At 39.3% G+C, this 22,297-nt stretch overlaps 1 protein-coding gene across 2 annotated transcripts in view; it reads right to left on the reverse strand.

The window, feature by feature from the left end:
* G2E3 (G2/M-phase specific E3 ubiquitin protein ligase) overlaps positions 1-22,081 on the reverse strand; it is a 69,210-nt gene extending 47,129 nt beyond the window's left edge. Inside the window, exons 1-2 of one of the 2 annotated variants that reach the window (XM_062205333.1) lie at positions 21,965-22,081; positions 12,556-12,742 (exon numbers count right to left, since the gene is read on the reverse strand). The gene's annotated coding sequence lies outside the window, so the exon portion shown is untranslated. The remainder of the gene's footprint in view (positions 1-12,555; positions 12,743-21,964) is intronic. The other variant, XM_062205332.1, reaches the window with a different exon arrangement.
* Between the last annotated feature and the right edge of the window lie 216 nt (positions 22,082-22,297).

Consider the following 22,297-nt stretch of genomic DNA (forward strand, 5'->3'; position numbering starts at 1 on the left):
TTTTAGTCAATAAAACAATTGAGATGTTTACTGGTAGTAGAAAAGGGGCTAGGATTACAGTACATTCTGCAATCACCAACAAATTCTACACACTTGCACAGACAAATGGTCTGGATTTTCACCTATCCTTCTGGACATTCAAGTTAAAAAAAAAAAAACCTACTTATAATTATATTAACATAGAATGTAAAAGTCCAATTTACATATAAAATCAAGTCTCTCTTATCTTGCTATGGGTATTTCTAGAACTAAACTCCCATGTAAATCAAGGAATTTATATTTAATTTTTGCTCAACACCTCACTAAGAAGTTTTCATCATTTAAAGAAAAAAAAAATCAGGGACCAGCATTGTGGCACAGCACGGTAAGCCACCACTTGTTACACTTGGCATCCCCATCAGAGGAGTGCCAGTTCAAGTCCACCCTGTTCAACTTCCAAGACAGCTTCCTGCTGTCACCCATATGGGAGACACAGATAAAAGTCCCCAGCTCTTAGCTTAGCCTGGCTCAGAGCTAGGTTTTGGGGCCATTTGGAGAGTGAACCAGTGGATGGAAAGGTATCTCTCTTCTCCTACCCTGGCCCCTGTTTCTTTGTTGCTCTGCCTTTCAAATAAATAAATAAATCTTAAAAAGAGGGAGGGCCACATCATCAATAGCAATGTCACTCATATTTGAGTAGCCTATAAATTTGTCCTTGATTATTCTATATTTGTTGCTGTTGCATTTGCAGAGATTCTACATAGAGTTGCAAGCATCGCACTGCCTTATTATATATCTTTTTTATCTTTTAAAGATTTATTTATTTTATTTCAAAGGCAGAGTTAAAGAGAGGCTGAAGCAGAGAGAAAGAGAGAGAGTTCCTCCATCCGCTGGTCCACTCCCCAGATGATTGCAATGGTTGGAGCTGTGCTGATCTGAAGCCAGGAGCCTGCACGCAGGTGCAGGGGCCCAAGGACCTGGGCCAACTTCCACTCTCTCTCAGACCACAGCAGAGAGCTCGACCAGAAGCAGAGCATCCAGGACCATATGGGATGCTGGCACCACAGACGGTGGCTCTACCCGCTACACCACAGCGCCGACCCCCACATTATTACATCTTGTAGTACAGATCTGTCCCCATTTCCTCACTCATTACTTTCTAATATATCAAAAAGAGGAAGAAAACATCTTAGTATCCATAGTTTCACTTTACCAGGAGTATATGAACAGTGTACCCTAAATACATTAATGAGACTCAAGTATAATAAAGTATATGGAAGCTCTTAGAATTTAAGTGGAAAAGAACTAAGGGTAACACTAGGAAATCAATGTCATTATATAACTGCAAAATTAAAGTTCAGAAGTATTAATGACCTGTCCAAGTTTACAGAACTAGTAAGTCTGACTAGACTAAGACCATAATTGATTGACTACAGTATATACTATGCCACTTTGATGAAAATAATGAAAAAAACATAATACAAAATACAGTATTAAATATCAAAGAAAGGCCCAAAACTATAAACAATGATTACTACCAAAAGATTACTACCAAATTTCATCCAACCTGGGGCTGGTGTTGTGGCATAGTGGGTAAAGCCGCCACCTGTGATGCCAGCATTCCAAGTGGGTGTCAGTTCAAATCCTGGCTGCTCTTTGCTAATGTGCATGAGAAAGCGGCAGAAAATGGCCCAAGTGCTTGGGCTCCTGCACCGCACAGGGAAACCGGAAGTAGCTCTGGCTTCAGACTGGCCCAGCCTCAACTGTTGTGTCCATTTGGGGAGTGAACCAGCAGATGGAAGATTTTTCTCTTTCTGCATCTCTCTCTAACTCTGCCTTTCACATAAATAAATAAATCTTAAATTTTTTTTTTATCCAACCTATGATGTCATAAAATGTATTCCAAAATCTACAATGTTATGAAGACTCAAACTTATGATATATTCTTACAATTTAGAATCTGTATTTCCTCTTATTGGAACTATTTTGGATTTAAACATGGATATGCTCATATAACACTTTTGTGCTTTCATAAAAAGTCAGTCTCTTTTGAAATCACTGATTCCAAGAACTCAATATTTTCTTGTTTCTCGTTACAAAATTACCTTCAATGCCATCAAGATTAATACTTCTTGAGAGTCCATTAAAACAATTAAAGAGATGAGTTTTAAGTAGGCTTTGCAATGCAATTAAATATAGCCCAACTCTCCTACCCTGTATCCACAACTATTAATATAGAATTAAAGGAATACTTTATTGTCTCCTGAATTTTTCTTCTTTTTTCTCTTTTTAAAGAGATATTGATAATACTATAAGGTATAAGATGGTATTTCTTAAAAAAGATTTTATTAAATATTCTATACGAAGGATCTCTGTGAGTGAGATCCCAATGGAAAGAAGTGGCCATCAAAGAAGGATGTACTTTTTCTCCAAAGGGAGGAGAGAACTTCTGCTTTGTTAATGGCCTTGTCTAAATACTGATGCAGTTTGTGGATTCAAAAGGCTTCCATAGCTTAGGCAGCTCATGTCAAGAGCCTTGGATGATCACTGAAATCATACATAAGAGTTTTAATTGTTAAATTAACTACAGGAGTTACTGTGCACTAACTCCCCATGAGGGACCTCTGTCCTCAATGAATTGTACTGAGAGTTAAATGTGATACTTGTTCTCAAACAGTTTTGTGTGTATGTGTGTGTGTGCATGTATGTGCAAATCGTTGTAATCTTTACTTAGTACAGAGTTGGTCTTCTGTGTACAAAGTTAACTAAAAATGAATCTTTATGGAGAATGGGACTGGGAAGGGGAGAAGGAGGAGGAGGAGAGGTGGGAGGGTGGGTACGGTGGGAAGAACTATTCCTGAAGTTATATGTAAGAAATTTGTATTCCTTAAAAATAAATTAATTAAAAAAGATTTTATTTATTTGAAAGGTAGAGTTACAGAGAGAGAGAGAGAGAGTGAAAGAGAGAGATGGAGACACAGAGAACTCATCTATCCAATGCTTCACTCCCCAAATGGCCACAATGGATGGGGCTAGGCCAGTCTGAAGCCAGGAGCCAGGAACTTCATCTATGTTTTCCCAAGCATTTGGGCCACCTTCCACTGCCTTCCCAGACAGACGTATCTGCAGCGAGCTGAATTGGAAGCAGAGCAGCCTAGACTCAAACAGGCACCAACCCCTACGGAATGCTGGCAGCTGGGACAGTGGCTTGACCTGCTATGCCACAGCAACAGCCTGCCCTTTTGTTAATTTTAAAGACTTTTTTTATTTGAAAGTCAGAGTTACAGAGAGAGGAAGATACAGAAAGAGATCTATCAACTGATTCACTCCCCAAATGGCTGCAATAGTCGTGACTGGACCAGGTCAAAGCCAGGAGCCAGGAGCTTCTTCAGGGTCTCCACGTGGGTGGCAGGGGCCCAAACACTTGAGCTATCTTCCACTGCTTTTCCTAGGCCATTTTCAGGGAGTGAACCTGTAGTGAAGCAGCCAGGACATGAGCCAGTGCCTACATGGGATACCAGCATCACAGGCCAAAACCCCGTTCCCGTGATGGTACTTCTAAATTTTATACCTGCTCATACAATTACTACAGTTTATCCTAACTGGTCAAATTGATCTTAAATGTGTTAAAAGTAATACGTGCATTTGTTTTGGTCATGGTTGGAGGATGCATTTTAAATCTGATGAAACACAATAAACGGGAAGATAAAATTTCTTTTATTAGGACTTCTCTATAATTCAACCTTTGAGGAATTTAGCATATCATAAATCTGATCATGCACATTATTTTATTGCAGAAAGTTCCATAAACAACACAAAATAAGAGCTTCACTTAAGAGTAAACATAAAAATTTTCATTTAGATATTATGTTCTTAGTATCCAACAACACAGATTTATATGCAAAATCCCATCTGCTTAGTTTATATTCCTTATCTTCTCCCTTCTAAGGATAAACTTCAATTATCTAGTGGTTACTTTTAGGTATTATAATACAGAATAGTGACTGAGGTACATAATACAAGCAACTTTTGTAAAATCCCCGTATCATTCAGTGAAGTACAAGTAAAAATTTGCTGAATGTGACTGATACATATGCTAAAGCTACTGATATGACTATATAATGATTCTTTAATTACTTTTCTTTATGAAGAAATCTCAATTTCTAGGGCCAACATTGTGGCACAACAGGTAAACCACCACTCGCAGTGTGGACATCCCATATCAGAGTGCCAGTAGGATCTCAACCATAACCAGCTCCCAGCTAACATGCCTGGCAAGGCAATGGAAGATAGCCTAAGTGTGGGGCCTCTGCCACCCAAGCGGGAGACAAGATGGAGTTCCTGGCTCCCAGCTTCTGCACTGTCCAGACCTGGCTATTAAAACCATTTGGAGCATGAAGCAGCAGATGAAAGATCTATGTGTATATGTTTGTTTATGTGTGTGTGTGTGTGTGTGTTGCTCTGCCTTTCAAACAAATAAATTTAAAAAAAAAATCCCAATTTCTGTATGGGTACATCATTTACTTTTCCCTTTTATGCTGTATGAAGATTCAATGAGTCTCTTGGTGAATATTGTGATGGTCTGTCTAGATCTTTATAATACATATTAAAAAAAACTGTTACTTCAAAAAAGGTATTTGAAGTTCCTTGTTAATTACTAAGCTAGGTTTTTTTTTTTCTATGTATGTCAGTATAAAGTGTATATATATATATATATATATATACTTTATATGATATATATACATATATCATATATGATATATACTTTATCATATAAAGTATAATAAACACTTTATATGGTTTTCCAAAGTTTGTTTACATACAATATATGCCAATAGAATCCAGTGACAAACCCACATCTAATCACCTGATTTTCAATGAAGGCAGCAAAGCTATTCAATGAGAGAAAATAAAATCTTTTCAACAAATGCTGATAGAAAAACAGGATATCCATATGGAAATTAAGGAAATTCTGCCCCATACTTCTCATCATAATCAAAATTAATCTCATATGGATCAAAGACCTAAATGTAAAAATTAAAATCACAAAAATTATAAAAGAAAACATAGACTCATTACTTGGGGACAGGCAAAAGTTTCTCATGACACAGCTGACATTTAACTCATCAAAGAAAAAATGAATTGCATTTCATCAAAATTAAGTTTTCACTCATCAACCCATTAGGAAAGTGAATATGTGTGCTACAGATAGGAATATTTATAAGCAAAGTATCTGATAAGGATTTGTATCCTAAATACATATAAAAAAAACCCTTTCACTTCAATAATATAAAGGTAAATATTTCAATAAAAAAACATGAAATGAACAAATACTTTACAAAGTAAGATATAAATGGCACATAAACACATGAAAAGATATTCAACATCACTAGTAATTAAACCACTATGAAAGGCCAGTTCTCACCCATAATAATATTAAAAAGACAACCCATATAGGGAAAGATAGGAAACTAAATGGAAAAGCCAATTTGTTAAGTTTTGGCAGTCTCTTAGAAGTTAAGCATATAGCCTTGCACCTACCCTTTGATTCAGGAATTTAACAACTACTCATCCAAGAGAAAGAAGCACATGAACATAGAAAATTTTCCACAAAAATGTTTTTGGCAGCCTTATTTATAATACCCCTGAATTAGAAACCAACAAGCACATTAAGAAAATATATACACAGGTTAACAGTATATTTTTATAATACAATTCAGCAATGAAAAGCAACTGTGGAAAGATAAAATAAATTATTCCATTCATATGACAAAACTATCTATCATGAAAAATATAAGAACAACACTTGTCTGCCAGGTGAGAAAACAACTGGAATAGGACATGGAAAATTTTTCTGGAAAATCCTACTTTTCTTTAAGTATTTAAGTAACTCTGATACAGAGAAGTCGTCTTGATTTCCAAGACAGCTTTCTGAACACAATATTTCTCATTGCTTTTAAATTTGGTATATTCCAAGTAAACGAGACTCAGGAGCTACTTGGTAGGTCAGGCCTAATGCTGATTCCTTTATACACATCTTCGGCTTTATTCTGAGCCTATGAAAACACTACTTCATTGAAATTTCAGCTAAATGCTATCCTCCAAAATCCTGTATGAACTCTACTGTACCTTTTGTTTGGTGAAAAGCCCTGTGGTTCCTCTGGTCTGCAACTGCATACTGTACATCTCACTTTATCAAGCTATAGGCTTATCCCTGGTGGTATTAGGCTGATTGGGCTAGGGCAAGACAAGTAAGGCAAACGGTATAAGTCAATCAGTTGGTGAATCTGTTTGAAGGATATGGCGTAAGGAACTTCTTCTCTATGTATATGAAATTATAACAAAGTTACCTGAAAGGTATTTTTAAGACATTTTATACTTTATACTTTTGATCCTCTGAATTTGAAATAAATCTTTTTTTGTTTCTAAGCCTGGTTTCAGGATCATTTTATTTCAAACAAGTCCCCAAAACAAAACTTAAGCAAAAAAATTAAGTATTCACGTATTTTTGTGTTGGAGTTTACATTTTTTAGATGTTTCCTTTAAGTATATAAATTTTTAGACTTCCTATGTAGAATGAAGAAAACAGATGGCCAAAATCTTAACAACAGACTTGTTTTGAAGAAATAAAAGTATCAAACTGAGGCAGGCATTGTAGCACAGCAGGTTAAACTGCTACTTGGGAAGTCCGCATCCTAAATTTGAGTGCCTAGGATCAAATCCCAATAGGCACCCTGGGAGGCATGACGTGAGGTTCAAGGATTTGGATCCCTGCCACCCACCTATGAGACCCAGATGGAGTTCCTGCCTCCTGCCTTTGGCCTGGCCCCAGCAGAGCTGTTGCAGGCATTTGGGGAGTGAATCAAGGGATAGAAGATCCCACTCTCTCTTGCCTTTCAAATAAATAAAAATACTTAAAAAAACCCTGACCTCTAAGGAACTTATTTTAAAAAAGAAGGGAGGAAGAAATACTATAAAACAGTTCCCTTCCTTGAGAAATAATTAACAATTCAATGAAGCTCCAGGAAGCCACTAGCAAAGAGGTATTTTGAGTCTATTCCATTGCTTACCTCCACTTGGCCAGGGTTACTCAGTTTGATATTCTTCCCTTCAGTAGGTAGAGCCTGAAGCCCCTTCTACTGACAACTTAGTGCTTGCTAGCTTGCTTCTACCAGAAAACTGGTAGAAATGATGATGTGCTGACTATGTCATAAAAGGCACTGTGACTTCCTCTTTGCTATCATGGATCATACACTCTGGAGGAAGCCAGCTGCATATCATTAACATTCTGAGGATGTTCCATGGAGAGGTATGCTTGGTAAGAGAGACATTTGAGAAGATAATCCTCTAACCCCAATCAAGCCTTCCTCTGTCTGCAGCCTGGCTACAGTGCGACTGCAATTTCATGGAAGACCCTAAGTTAGAACACAGCCGAGCTGATCCCAAATTTGTGAGCCACAGAAACCATCAGGTAACAAATATTTTTTGTTCCAAACCTCCACCTTTTGAAGTGATATTTTTACACAACAGCAGATAACTAACACAGCAAAGTAACCTAAATTTTCTCTCACTTCAGCTGATAGCCACATTTGAATAAAGAGGTCTTGTCCATTCAAAAATCTCCTTAAGCTCTTAATCATACTGATAAAAACAAAGCTGAAATAAAAGGTGATACTGAATAAATAAGAAACACACTAGAATGAGAACACTTAAGAAAAGTGATTTAATCTAGTATATTCTTGCTAAAGGAATGATGTGATTTAAAACAATCACAAAGGTTCACATTAATTCTGTGCAAAGTAGTAATTACCTGATGTATTCTAAATTTTCTTCAAAACTCAGATGTTCAAATTTGGCTGCTTTACATCTTACATATTTATATTACATATTACAGCATTAATTTCTTTTTATGATTTGTCATTGCATGGTAAAACATGACACACTGTATTTTATTTACTAAACATGCCTGAAGCAGCCTGGATTGTATATTGTATTGAGGAATAAAATTAGTCTAAAAATTATCTTCCAGACAAGTGACAAAAAATTGAATATGAAGTAGTTGAAAGTATTTTATCTACACTATGTTTCTTGAACTTAACATTTGCACTCTGGATATTTAAGAGAGTATTTTTATTCTTAGGAAATGCAGATAGAAAAGGGACAGGGGACAGCATGTATGCAGGCTGCTCTCACATGGGCAAGGAAAGGAAAATCATACACAAATGTATAACCTTACAGAATGAAAACGAGAACATGCCAAAACATTAAAAAGTAATTAAACCGGTAAAGGGTACATGGAGTTCTTTGTATAACTCTTCCAATTTTTTTGCGACTTTAGAATTACTTCAAAAACTTCAAACAGTTTAAAATTAATTGAATTAAAATTAAAACAACATTGATTCCAAAAAATTCAAGATCAACACTAAGTAATTGAGGCTGGTTTTGTGGCACAGCTAGTTAAGCCAGTGCTTGCAATGCTGGAATCTTATATGAGAGTGCTAGTTGAGTCCTGGCTGCTCAACTTCTGACCCAGTTTCCTGTTATCGTTCCTGGGAAGGCAGTAGATGATGGTCTAACTACCTGGGCCTCTTCTACCTGCTTTGGGAGATCCAGGATACAGTTCCGTGTTCCTGGCTCCCGTCTTCAGCCTGTCCCAGCCCTGGCTGTTGGGGCCATTTGAGGAGTGAATCACTGTGGATGAAAGATATCTCTCTTTCTCTTACTCTGCCTTCCAAATAAATAATAAATCTTTAAAAAAATTTTTTTTCATAAATCAATTATTTATACTCTAGGAAGTAATACATATATATCTAAAAAAGTATATAAAGTCCCAAGATAATCCTGGAAACTTTTAACTATGAATTATTTAAAAAAAAAAAAAAAACAAAAGGTAGCACAGCACAGTAAGAGTATCAGGGTATAGGAAATCAGTGTGACATAACCACAGTGCTAACTGCCATCTAGGAGCCATCCTTAGCTCTATGATAGAGTAAACAAGTAATTAAGGTAACTTACCATTTAAAAAAAAAATCCTTATTTGAAAGTCAGAGAGAACTCTCGTGCACTGGCTTGCTCCTCAAATGCTCATAACGGCTGAGACTGCCAGGGCTAAACCTAGATCCCCCATGTGGGTAGCAGGGACTCACCTACTTAAGGCATGATTTGCTGCCACCTCTTTGGATATACATTAGAAGCAAGCTGGGGCCCTCGCCGTGGCTCAATAGGTTAATCCTCTGCCTTGTGGCGCTGGCGCACCGGGTTCTAGTCCCGGTTGGGGCGCCGGATTCTATCCCGGTTGCCCCTCTTCCAGGCCAGCTCTCTGCTGTGGCCCAGGAAGGCAGTGGAGGATGGCCCAAGTCCTTGGGCCCTGTACCCGCATGGGAGACCAGGAGAAGCACCTGGCTCCTGGCTTCGGATCAGCACGATGCGCCGGCCGCAGTGGCCATTGGAGGGTGAACCAACGGCAAAAAGGAAGACCTTTCTCTCTGTCTCTCTCTCTCACTATCCACTCTGCCTGTCAAAAAAAAAAAAAAGAAGCAAGCTGGGATGGGAAGTATAGTCAGGACTCAAACCCAGGTGCTCTGATACAGAATCCAGTGTCTCAGGCAGTATTTTTTCTTTTTTTTTTTTTTCAGGCAGAGTTAAGACAGTGAGAGAGAGACAGAGAAAGGTCTTCCTTCCATTGGTTCACCCCCCAAAATGGCCACCACGGCCAGCGCACTGTGCCGATCCAAAGCCAGGAGGAGCCAGGTGCTTCCTCCTGGTCTCCCATGCGGGTGCAGGGCCTAAGCACTTGGGCCATCCTCCACTGCCTTCCAGGCCCACAGCAGAGAGCTGGCCTGGAAGAGGAGCAACCGGGACAGAACTGGAGCCCCAACAGGGACTAGAACCCGAGATGCCGGCGCCGCAGGTGGAGGATTAGCCTAGTGAGCTAGGCCCCCAGGCAGTATCTTTAACCACTAGGCCAAACACTCACCACACCTTTTCACTCTTACCAGCTATTTTTATCTGATGCCTAGAGTATCCCTTATCTCATACCTCACATGTCTCTTGAAATATTATTTCCTGATCAATTCAAGGTACATTCTGTTTAGCCATGTGCCACCTTTGTCAGTAAAATCCTTTTTCTCCTGCCTTGTGGTATGGGAATCTGTTGTCCTGCAGTCACCACAGACCATGTTTCTTTTTGCCTGAGGCCACACTTCTGTCCATAAATCTAACAAACTACATTCTTCATGATCTTGGATTTATTCCATTTTTAGACTCTTGGCTCCTCCTGCTTTTGCAGCCAGTCCTTACACACTGGATTTTCTCAAAACACAAGGACTGAAATTCAAGCTTTGCTACATGTTCTCTATGTTCTTCGCTGAGACCTCACTTAGTCTCAATTTTATCATTTCTCAAGCTAGAATAACAGTTAATTGTGGGTTGTTGTAAGAATTGTAAATAACATGTAAAATGCCTAGCTGAGGACTTGGCATACTTTGTTAATCATTGATAGTCACTCCTTCATTACTAAAATGAACTTAGGAATAAGGATAGTACATCTTAACTGGGTTTTTAAAGAATGAAAGACTGAATAAGATGAAAATTAATTAACATAATATATCATATATAAACAGAATAAAGATGAAAAACTATATGATCATCTCAATAGAGAGACAGAGTATTTGACAAAATTCATCAATCCTCAGGGGCTGACATGGAGCAGCCACTACTTGTGATACCAGGAGTGTGGCTGGAATACCAGCTACTCTGCTTCTGATCCAGCTTCCTCCTAATATGCCTGGGAAGGCAGTGGAAGTCAGTCCAAGTGCCTGGGCCCCTGCACCGATGTGGAAGACCACAATGAAATTCTTAGCTCCTGGCTCCTGGCTTTAGCCTGGCCCAGACCTGGTTACTGCAGCCATTTGGAAGATGGAAAATCTCTTTCACTCTGTCCTTTCCCTCTCTCCTTGAAGCTCTGCCTTTCAAATAAACAAATCTTAAAAAAAAATTATCATAAAAATCTAAAGAAAATCAAGGAGAGAATTTTTCAACTTAAAGGAAATCTACAAATGTTTACACTATAATCACTTTATTTCAATACTGTACTGCAAGGCAATCTCAAAATATGCAAAAAGAGCATTTGACAAATGTCAACATCCAATCATGACAAAACTATAGACAGAATGAATTTTCTCCGCCTAGCAAAAAGAATCTACAAATATTCACTTTAATCATTTAAACACTGTACTTTAAGAAAAAAGAAACACAAGCTGTGAAAGAGTAAAACTTTTCATCCATAGCCATCTAGGTAGAAAATCCTAAAAAATTACTAGAGAAAGTGAATCTAGCATATTCTAAAGAAACAAGTTGAATACACAAAAACCAACTACATTTCTGTTCAAAAGAAATTAGTAACTATAAAGTAATTAAAGAATCGTGTATAAAGTAGAAATTCAGTAAAAGATATATAAAAAGTCACAAAACACTGCTGAAAAAAGTAAGTAAGATCTAAATAAACAAAGAGATAGGAGCCAGCGCTGTGGCACAGTGGGTAAAGCCACAGCCTGCAGTGCCAGCATCCCATATGGGCACCGGTTCTAGTCCTGGCTGCACCACTTCCAATCCAGCTCTCTGCTATGGCCTGGGAAAGCAGTAGAAGATGGCCCAAGTCCTTGGGCCCCTGCACTCATGTGGGAAACACGGAAGAAGCTCCTGGCTCCAGATTAGATCAGCCCAGCTCTGGCCTTTATGGCCATATGAGGAGTGAACCAGCAGATGGAAGACTTAATTTCTCTCTCTCTCTCTGCCTCTGTGTAACTTTGCCTTTCAAATAAATAAAATAAATATTAAAAAAAAAAAACTTCCAAAAATCTTCTAGAAAGAAAATATAGAGAAAACTCTCTATGACTTTGGGTTTGAGAGAAACTTTTTATATGACAGATATATCATCATCCATCAAGAAAAAAATTGAACTAAATGCAAAATTTAAAATCTTCAAATCAAGACACTGTCAAGAAAAGATAAAGACAAGACAGATCGGGAGAAAATATTTGTAAAACATATCTCACAAAGGACTTATATCAATAATATATAAAAATACTTAAAAGCTCAATAAAAAGATATCTCCATAAAATATGGACAAAGTTTTGAAAACCACCATAGCTAACAAGTAAATGAGAATATGATCAAAATCACTGGTCATTAGGAAATGCAAATTAAAACCACAAAAAATTATCACTACACACCTATTATTAGAAAATTTAAGTCTCACAAAAATGAGCTTAAAATGTGTAACAAATATAAATACAAATTCTGAATCCATATAATTTCTAGAAAAACACTTAGGAGAAAATCTTTGTGACTTGACACTAGCTAAGATTTCTTATATACAACACCAAAAGCACAAGAAAGAAAAAAACTGATAAACTGTACTCTTCAACATCTTCTGTTCTTCAAAAAACACAGAAAGAAAAGCTGCAGGGGCCAGTGTTGTGGCTTAGCAGGTAAGGCCACTGCCTGTGATGCCAGAATCCCACATGGGTACTAGTTTGAGTTCCAGCTTACTCCACTTCCAATCCAGTTCCTTACTTGTGTGCCTGCAAAGGCAGTGGAGGATGGCCCAATTCCTTGGGCCCCTTCACTCCTGTGGAAGATCCAGAAGAAGCTTCTAGCTCCTGGCTTCAGCCTTGGCACAGCCCTGGCCATTGCAGCATTTGGGGAGTAGATAAGCGGATGGAGGACTTCTCTCTTTCTGACTTTCTCTCTGTAACTGCGCCTTTCAAATAAATAAAAATAAATCTTAAAAAAAGTTGCAAACAAAAAAGTATTTGCAAATCATAATTGACAAAGTACTTGAATCCAGAATATATTTTTAAAAATAACTCTCAAAACGCAGTAGTAAAGGACATCAGTTAAAAGAGCAGAGGAAGGGGCTCTGGGAGTCTGTGTCCTCAGAAATACAGAAAAAAACCTGGCAAAAGCTATTATAATCACAACTGAGAATATCAATAAAGAGACGAAATTAATAGAAACTTGACAGTTGAAGAATACAATAACTGAAATGGAAAGTTCTCTATATGGGTTCAGCAGCCTATTTAAGCAGGCAGAAGAATCAGCAAATCTGAAGATAGGTAAATTGAGATTACCCAGTCTGAGGAAAAAAAAATGAACAAGGCCTGAGTGACTATGAGACACTATGAAGTATACCAACCCATGCTTAATGGAAATCCAAAAAAGACAGCATAAAGAGGAGAACAAATATTTGGGAGGGCTGGCAATGGGTTACATCAGTTGACTCCTGGCCACTCTAATTCTGATCCAGCTTCCTGGGGAGGTATTAGAAGGAACCAGAAAGACAGCAAACAATACCTGAAGTCAGTGGAGAAAAGGAAATCATAAAGATCAGAGTGGTGATAATAGAAAAATCAACAAAATCAAGATCGGTTTTTTAAAATGATTTTTTAAAAAAAGGCAAATCTTCAGCTAGATTGATCAAGAAAAAAAAGAATATAAAGTTACTAAATTCAGAAAGGAAGGGTCATCTTGCTAAAGACCTAGCAAATAACACCGTGACTACTGTGAACAACTAACTGTATGCTTAGAAGCTAAATAACTGCCAAGTTAAACACAAATTTGATAAACAAAACTGACTGAAGAATAAACAAAAAATTCAACAAATCTACAACAGGAGATTGAATGAAGGCCCTTCCAACAAAGAAAAGCCTTGGCCCACTTAGCTTCACTGATGAGTTCTACCAACATTTAAGGAAAAATTGGCACCAACATTACTCAAGTGTAATTCATTTTAGAAATCCATCTTTACTCTGATACTATAGCTAAAAAAAGATATCAAAGAAAACTGCAAACCAATATCTCTTACACACACAGATGCAAAATCCTTTAACAAAATATCAGCAAACTAATTCTTATTAAATGAATTATCTACCACAACCAAGTGGGAGATATTCCAGGATTGCAAAGGTGGCTAAACACATGAGAATCAAGGCAATATTACTATATTAACATAATAAAAGAAAAAGGCTGTCACATATTTAACTGATATACAATGAAGGAAAAAAATGTGAGAAAATCCAACTCTTTCATGATTAAAAACACTCAACATTTTAATAGACAAGAACTTCCTAGGCATGATAAAGGGCATCTAATGAAAAACACCCAGTTGATATTACACACAATAGTGAAAAACAAAGCTTTCCAACTATGACCTGAAACAAAATAACAATATCAACTCAGCACTTTGATTCAGTATTATACTTGAAGTTCTTGTCACTGTAAGGAAAGAAAAGAAATAGGCATCCAGGGCCCGGCACTGTGGCACAGTGGGTAAAGCCACTGCCTGCAGTGCCAGCATCCCATATGGGCCCCAGTTCAAGTCCCAGCTACTCCACTTCTGATCCAGCTCTCTGCTATGGCCTGGGAAAGCAGCAGAAGATGGACCAAGCCCCTTGGACCCCTATATCCACGTGGGAGGTCAGGAAGAAGTTCCTGGCTCCTGGCTTGGGATCAGCGCAGCTCTGATTGTTGCGGCCAACTGGGGAATAAACCAGTGGATGGAAGACCTTTCTCTCTCTGCCTCTCCTCTCTCTGTGTAACTCTGACTTTCAAATAGAATAAATATTTAAAAAAAAAAAAAAAGAAATAGGCATCCAACTGAAAGCAAGAAGTTACCCTATTTGGGGACAGCATTGTAGCACATTAAGTTCCAGCTACTTTCCTTCCAATCCAGCTCCCTGCTAATGCACCTTGGAAGTTGGCCGAATAAGGTCAAACTATCTAGTCCATTGCCACCCACGTGGAAGAGCCAGATAGAGTTCCAGGCTCCTGCCTTAGGCTTGTCCCAGCCTCAGCTGTTACAGACATTTGGGAAGTGAACCAGCAGATGGAAGAGTGCGCTCTCTGATATTCTACCTTTCAAATAAATGAAATAGATAAAAAATAAAGTTATCCTATTCTTAGAAGGCATGATCTCACATGGAAAATATCCTGAATTCACACAAATAAACTGTTAGAGCTAAAAAATAAATACAGCAAGCTTACAGGATACAAAATCAACCCGCCAAAACAAGTTGTATTTCTACATAATAGCAATGAACACTCCAAAAAGGATCAACGATTCCATTTATAATAGCATAAAAAGTTGCTTAGTAAATTACACTAAGGAGTTAATGAAAACTACAAAACAGTATTGTAAGAAATTAAAGAACCATAAATAAGTGGAAAGGCATTCTGTACTGACAGATTTTATATTATTTAAATAGTAACACTCCTAAAATAATTAGATTTGATATAATCTCTACCAAAATTCTGCCTTTTTTGCAGGAATGTTAAAGTTGACGTGAAAATTCATACGGAATTGCAAGGAACCTTGAAGAGTCAAGATAATCTTCTAAAGAAAAAACTAAGTATTCACACTTTCCAATAAATTTACCACAAAGTCACTGTAATCAGGGATAGGCATTTGCCCTAGTAGTTAAGTAACTGGCCAAAAGACACAGGATCACTAGTCATCAGGGAATCAAAACCACAATGAGGTTTCACCTTACCCTAATTACAACGGCTCTCACACAGAAATCACCAAACAAAATAAATGCTGGTGAGGATTTGGGGGAAAAGGTACCCTAATCCACTCTTTGTGGGAATGTAAACTGGTACAGCCATTGTGTTAAACAGCAAGGAGATACCTCAGAAAGCTGAAAATAGATATAACATATGACCCAGCAATCCCATGGAAATTTACCCAAGGGAAATTAAATCAGCATATGAGTTATCTGTAACCCCATGTTTATTGTAGCTAAATTCACAATAGCTAAGCTATGAAATCAACCTGGATGTCCACTAAACTGATGACTAGATAAAGAAATTTTATGGTGTATGCACACTATGGAATACTACTCAGCCATGAAAAAAAAAATGAAATCTTGGCTTTTGCAACAAAATGGATGCGACTAGAAACCATTATACTTTGTGAAATAAACCAGTCCCCAAAAGACAAATACCATATGTTTTCCCTGATCTGTGGTAACTAGTAGAAAACCAAAAATATAATGCATAGAAGTAAAATTGACATTTTGGGCTTCAATGATTGTTTACAATTATCTCTGTTGTTGAGAACTTTCTTCTTACAATTTGTTGAACTCTTAGTATAGGGTTAATCTTATGAGTATAAAGTAAAATGAAGTAGATCATTGTGAAAACTGGGAGTTAATAGGAGAGGAAGGAGGAAGAAGGGTGGGCAGTATCACTATGTTCCTAAGTCTGTATATATATGAAACACATGAAATTTGTATACTTTGAATTTAAAAAAAAGACTTAAATATAAAGGCCAAAACCATAAAATTTTTAAGAAAATTAGGTGTAAACCTTCATTACCTCATATTTGGCAATGGTTTCTAGATCAAAAGTGCCAGCCAAGTGCCAGCAGCTTCTTCCAGGTCTCCCACATGGGTAATGGGGGCCAAGCACTTAGGCCATCCTCCGCTGCTTTCTCAGCAGCATCAGCAGGGAGCTAGATTGGAAGTGGAGCAGCTGGATTCCAAATCAGTTCTCATATGGGATGCCAGTGTTGCAGGTGGCAGCTTTATCCACTGTGCCACAGCATTGGCGCCACTTCAATATCCTTACATAAAATTGCATAGTATTTGAGTATAACCTATCACATTCATTCACTTTATTTTTTTTTAAATATTTATTTATTTATTTGAAAGGCAGAGTTACACTGAGGCAGAGGCAGAGAGAGAGGGATCTTCCATCCACTGGTTCACTCCCCAAATGGTTGCAATGGCTGGAGCTGGGCTGATCTGAAGCCAGGAGCTTCAGATTGGGCACAGGGGCCCAAAGACTTGGGCCATTTTCTACTGCCCTCCCAGTTCATAGCAGAGAGCTGGACTGGAAGTGGAGCAGCCGGGTCTCCAACCGGCGCCCACACGCCCACATGGAATGCCGGACACTGCAGGCGCCGGCCCCCATCCATACACTTTAAATCCTCTTGAAATTGTAATAACTAAATAATTATTATACCATATTGCTTAGAGGATAGTGACACAAGAAAAAGTTTCTACATGTTTAGTAAAAATGCTAATTTTTTTTTGAAAATTTTTATTCATTTATTTGAATGGCAGAGTTAAAGAGAGAGGGAGAGACAGAGAGAGGTCTTCCATTGGCTGGTGCACTCCCCAGATAGCCACAAAGGCTGGAGATGGGTCAATCCGAAGCCAGGAGCCAGGAGTTTTTCTAAGTCTCCCAAGCGGGTGCAGGGGCCCAAGCACTTGGGCTATTTTCCACTGCTTTCCTCCGCCATTAGCAGAGAGCTGGATTGCAAGAGAAATAATCGGGACACAAACTGGAGTCCATATGGAATGCCAGCACTGCCAGCAGAGGCTTAGCGTACTACATACGCCACAGTGCCGGCTCCAAAAATGCAATTAAAAAAAAAATATTTTCAGGGGGTGAACCAATGGAGGGAGGACCTTTCTGTCTCTCTCACTGTCTAACTCTATCTGTCAAATAAATTGAAAAAAAAATTTCAATCTGTAAGTGGTTGAATCCATGGATGTGGAATCCACAGATGACGGCCAAATAAATCCTCCTTTATGATATACCTTGAAAATGTTATAAGGGAGAAAGTCAGAGATTAATGATCCCATATTGTATAATCTATTTATAGAAAATATACAGAACAGGGAAATTATAATTTTTTTGTTAAGATTTATTTACTTATTTGAAAGGCAGAGAGGGAGAAATAGGGAGATCTTAGATCCACTGGCTCCCTCTCCAAATGGCTACAACAGCTAAGGCTGGGCTAGGCCAATGCCAGGAGCCAGGAATTCTATTCATGTCTCCCACATGAGTGTCAGGGGCCTAGGTACTGGTCCATCTTGTGCTGCTCTCCCAGGAGCATTAGCAGGGAACTGAACAGGAAGTACAGCAACTAGACTCTGATAGGGGATGCCAGCATCACAGGTGATGGCTTAACCCACTAAGCTACATTGCCAGCCCCTTAGGTCAATTCAGAGAAAGAGAATAGATTTATAGTTTCCAGGGACTAAGGGAATGAAGCGGTTGGGCAGTGATTGGTTGATAGGTATGTGGTTTTCTTCTGGGACGATGAAAATGCTTTGGAACGAGATATAGGCAATGTTTGCACAACACTGTGAATGTACTAAATTGTATACTTTAAAATGGTTATTTTTATGTGAATTTTAACCCCCCAAAATCAAATGTATGCCTATGTACAATGCAGCCAAGAGAAAAGACAGCATATATCCACTATATATAACTGTATGCAGATTTATTTGTAACAGCAAAAAATTGTAAACAACTTAACCATCAACCAATGACTAAAGCATTTTATTAAACACATCAATGTATCAATTAAAAAGGTAAATTAAACTACTACACTATTATTTTAGAAAAAGGTATCTGTTTAAATTAAAAGGAGGGCCGTCACTGTGGCACAGCAGGTTAAAGCAGCGCCAGCATCCCACATGGACACTGGCTCAAGTCCCGGCTGCTTCACTTCCTATCCAGCTAATAATGCACCTGGGAAAGCAGCAGAGGATGGCCCAAGTCCTTGGGCTCCTGCACTCAAGTCGGAGACCCAGAAGAAGCTCCCGGCTCCTGGTTTCAGATCAGCTCCACTCAGCTCAGCTCTGGCCACTGTGGCCATTTGGGGAGTGAACCAGCAATGGAAGACCTCTTTCTCTCTGTCCTTATCTCTCTCTGAAACTCTGTTTTTCAAATAAATAAAAATAAATCTTTTCAAAAAATTAAAAGGAAAAGCAACAAAGCTACAATAAAGTTTACATTGGTGTAAATAGGTAACTTGCTCTCAGGAAACAGGTTTCCCTGCCCCACTGTTCATGTTTCTTCATGATTTCCATGTCATCCCAACTGTAAAGACCTGTCCAGCTTGGCTTCCAATAGTCTTGTGGTATTACAACTCCAAAACTGAAGAAGAAATAGTGTGAATGGTCTAGCTTGCATCAGATATGAAGCTCTGTTTCAAATACCTGTACCACTTTGATAGAGAAATGTGGAGTGCAAGCAAAGGAAGTCAAGTTAACAGCCTTAACTGTTCAGAGAAGGAAAGTCCAACTTTTTGATTTCCTAACACTTTGAATTAAGCTACTTTATTATACTTTACATTACCCTTCAGTTAAAAAAAAAGTACAGTAGGAAATTAAAAAAATACTTTCAAACTACATCTTTTTGTGCTTCAGATTCATTTTAACATAGTGTTATAATTATAAAATGGTTTTAAGAATTGAGAAAATATGTATCAAGCACTTAGAATTCCATTAATATTAGCAAATATTTCTCTTACTTTTCTCTCACCGGATATGTCTTCTGAGTTTATGCTTTCAGTACTTATATTTCTTTATCTGTGAAGTTTGTAAAACCATTTATCACTAAAATCTCCACTAGACCACAAAAGATTATATTCTATCATCTCAGAAGAAAACAAAGCTTTTTTTCAACTTTCAGTCATTAATACAAAGCACGTGTGTTAAACTGCTAACGTAACAAGTACTCACTGAACATACAGTTTCAGAGGATAGAGACACTCACTGTTCTGTACTGAGCATTGGCAAGCAAAGACGAGGAGGCCAGGTGCTCTAAGTCGATGCAACGCTCTATTTAAAACCAAACTGCACTGAGCGAGAAGTGCTCTAAGGAACTCTTGAAACCCATTTGGGTAAAATCTAAGAGGAAATGAAAAGGCAAGTAGCAAAGTATGCACATAAAATGTAAAAGAGAGGGGCCAGCATTGTGAAGCAGCAGGTTAAGCCTCCACCTGCGACACAGGCATCCCATATGCGCCCCAGTTGGAGTCCTGGCTGCTCTACTTCTCCAGCTCCCAGCTGCTGAGCCAGCAGAAGCTGGCCCAATACCTAGCTTCCTGCCACTCATGTGGGAGACCCAGATAAACTTCCTGGCTCCTGGCTTCAGCCTGGTGTAGACCTGGCATTTGTGGCCATTTGGGGAGTAAACCAGCAAGAGAAGATCTATCTGTCTGACTCTGTCACACTGCCTTTCACATAAATAAATCTTTAAAAATAAGTTTATATACATGTATATAAAGCAACCAGAGATTTTTATAGAGCAGCATTTGAAAAGAAACTTCAGAGAGAAACAGGAAAGCATTACTTTGAAAAAAAAAAAAGCATAATTTGAATTAAAGCTAACTTTATACTTTAGTTCAAACATTTTTCTAGTTGTGTAAGGACAGATTACTGAATGTCTTAGTCTGTTTTATTTGAAAACAGTAACTAGCTCAGTGATAATGTGAAGATTAATGAGATAATATAAGTAATGTGGCTTGCACAATGCTTAGTTACTCAGTACAGTAGGAGACACAGGCATCATTTACTGTGCGCCACATATACTCTGAAGGCAGAGTGTACAGCTGAGGGGACGGGTACAGGGAGAGGTTAAACATGCTGCCTGGGATCACACATTTCCCCAGTGGTAGGGATGAGATCAGATTAAGGCAATCTGGATCTAGTTCCATGCCCTTAACCAAATACATTACAATGCTTCTTCAGGAAAAACCCAATCAGAATTTTCTCCAAATCAGAATTTGCTAAGTCTTCATTTAAATATATAGATTCTTCAACTCCGTCCTTAAATCACAAACTTCATCCACAACCTCTTAGATTTGAAATTCAGGAATCAGCATTTAACAAACTCTTCCAAGGTAATGTATACACGATTTAGTCTGAAACTTGCTGATTTAGGTAAATAAAGCAAAACTTCAACAGAAGGAGTCCAGGAAGGGAAAAGGACCAGATTAGGATGTAAAGATAAATTCTTTAGAAATTACTACTCGGTGGTAGCATATGTGAAATGAGCATATCCTCCTGCAAACCTCAGGAAAGCAGAGCCAATTCATTTGCTCCATTTTTATGAAAAAATTATTTCCAAGACCATAAGCACTGCTATTTAAATCTCTTCTTCCTGGCTAAAATGGCAAACAAAAGCTCATTAGCAGGCACGGGGGAGTGGGAGTCGACAACACAGGATGAAGGAATGTTTTTATTATGAATGTTGAGTCCTAGTTATAAAAAGACACATCTGTACAGCGTTAAAAACCCCGAGAGGCACTTAAAATATACATATTTAAACTATTCCAAAAGACCTGATTATTTATTACGGAGTGAGGGTTCGTCACCACAAGGAAAAGAAAGCCAGAAGCAAAGCCACCACCACCTCCCAAGGCTCCGATTCCCGAAGCAGTGTATACTTCTTCCCCCACAACTCGGCGATAAACAAGACGGCCAATGAATGAAGGGGGCGAAAAGGCAGGGCGGTGGAACTAAACCTTACCCCATTGTTAGCAAACTAAGACCCTTGTGAATCACCGCGGTTACTATAGCCAGTTTAAATGAGCAAGAGTCTCGGATTTTTGCGGTACGCGAAAAATGTCAACCGTGAAAGAAAAATATCCGGGTTTTAAATACAAAGGATACTCGGATTTCAGTTTAAATCCCCTCCGGGCATCTCAATGACTGTCACTTCCCTGTGGTCCAGGGTCCTAAAGACGGCTCCGGGCAACCCCCCTCTTAGGAGCACCCCTTCGTTTCAACCTCCCATCTATCGTAAACCAAGTTTTTGTTTTACTCGTAGGGGTAACGCTGTCGGCAGTGAAATGGAATCACTGCTGGGGCTTCAGTATCCCAGCCGCACTGGAGGAAATACTACACTGCAAGTCCCCAAAAAGTCAGAGGCAGCGCCCAAAGCGGCCGGGCCTCCGCGGCGCCGGCCCCCAGACGCTGCCCGGCTCGGGGGCGCTGGCAGTGGGGGGCCGGCGCTTCAGCGCCCCGACTGCCCAGGTCCCCAGGCCGGCACCACCTCACACAGCCGCGAAGACGCTCCGACGCCCCCACCAAGCGCTCCGGCCTCCGGCCCCGCTGTCCCTTCCGACGGCCGCGCTTCCCTCCCTGGAATAATCGCTGCTTCCCGTTCCACGCTTACTCACCGAGGCCCTCAGAGCAGAAGTTCCACAGCGGCCGTCTCACTTTTGCCGTCTCGCGCTGCGTCGCCGCACACCAACCTGGAGCAGCCCCATCCAACGGCCAGCAGGATTCAAATTCGCCCATTTCCGCCTGTAACCCGGAAAGAGCACTCGGCCACGCCCCCGAGGGGCGGGGCCCCCGGGGCGCGGGGGGCGGAGGGGGGACAGGCGCGTCCCCGCTCCACGGCGCGGCGGCGAGCCCCAGCTTTCCGTTTCTTTTGTCCGGTTTCTCTCGCTGTTTATGGGAGGGTAGTCCGAGGAGCCCGGGTGCGGGGTCGTTGTTTCTGCCTGGGTGGC

The sequence above is a fragment of the Lepus europaeus genome, chromosome 11 (assembly GCF_033115175.1).
Source record: "Lepus europaeus isolate LE1 chromosome 11, mLepTim1.pri, whole genome shotgun sequence".
In the NCBI taxonomy this organism is placed as follows: domain Eukaryota; kingdom Metazoa; phylum Chordata; class Mammalia; order Lagomorpha; family Leporidae; genus Lepus; species Lepus europaeus.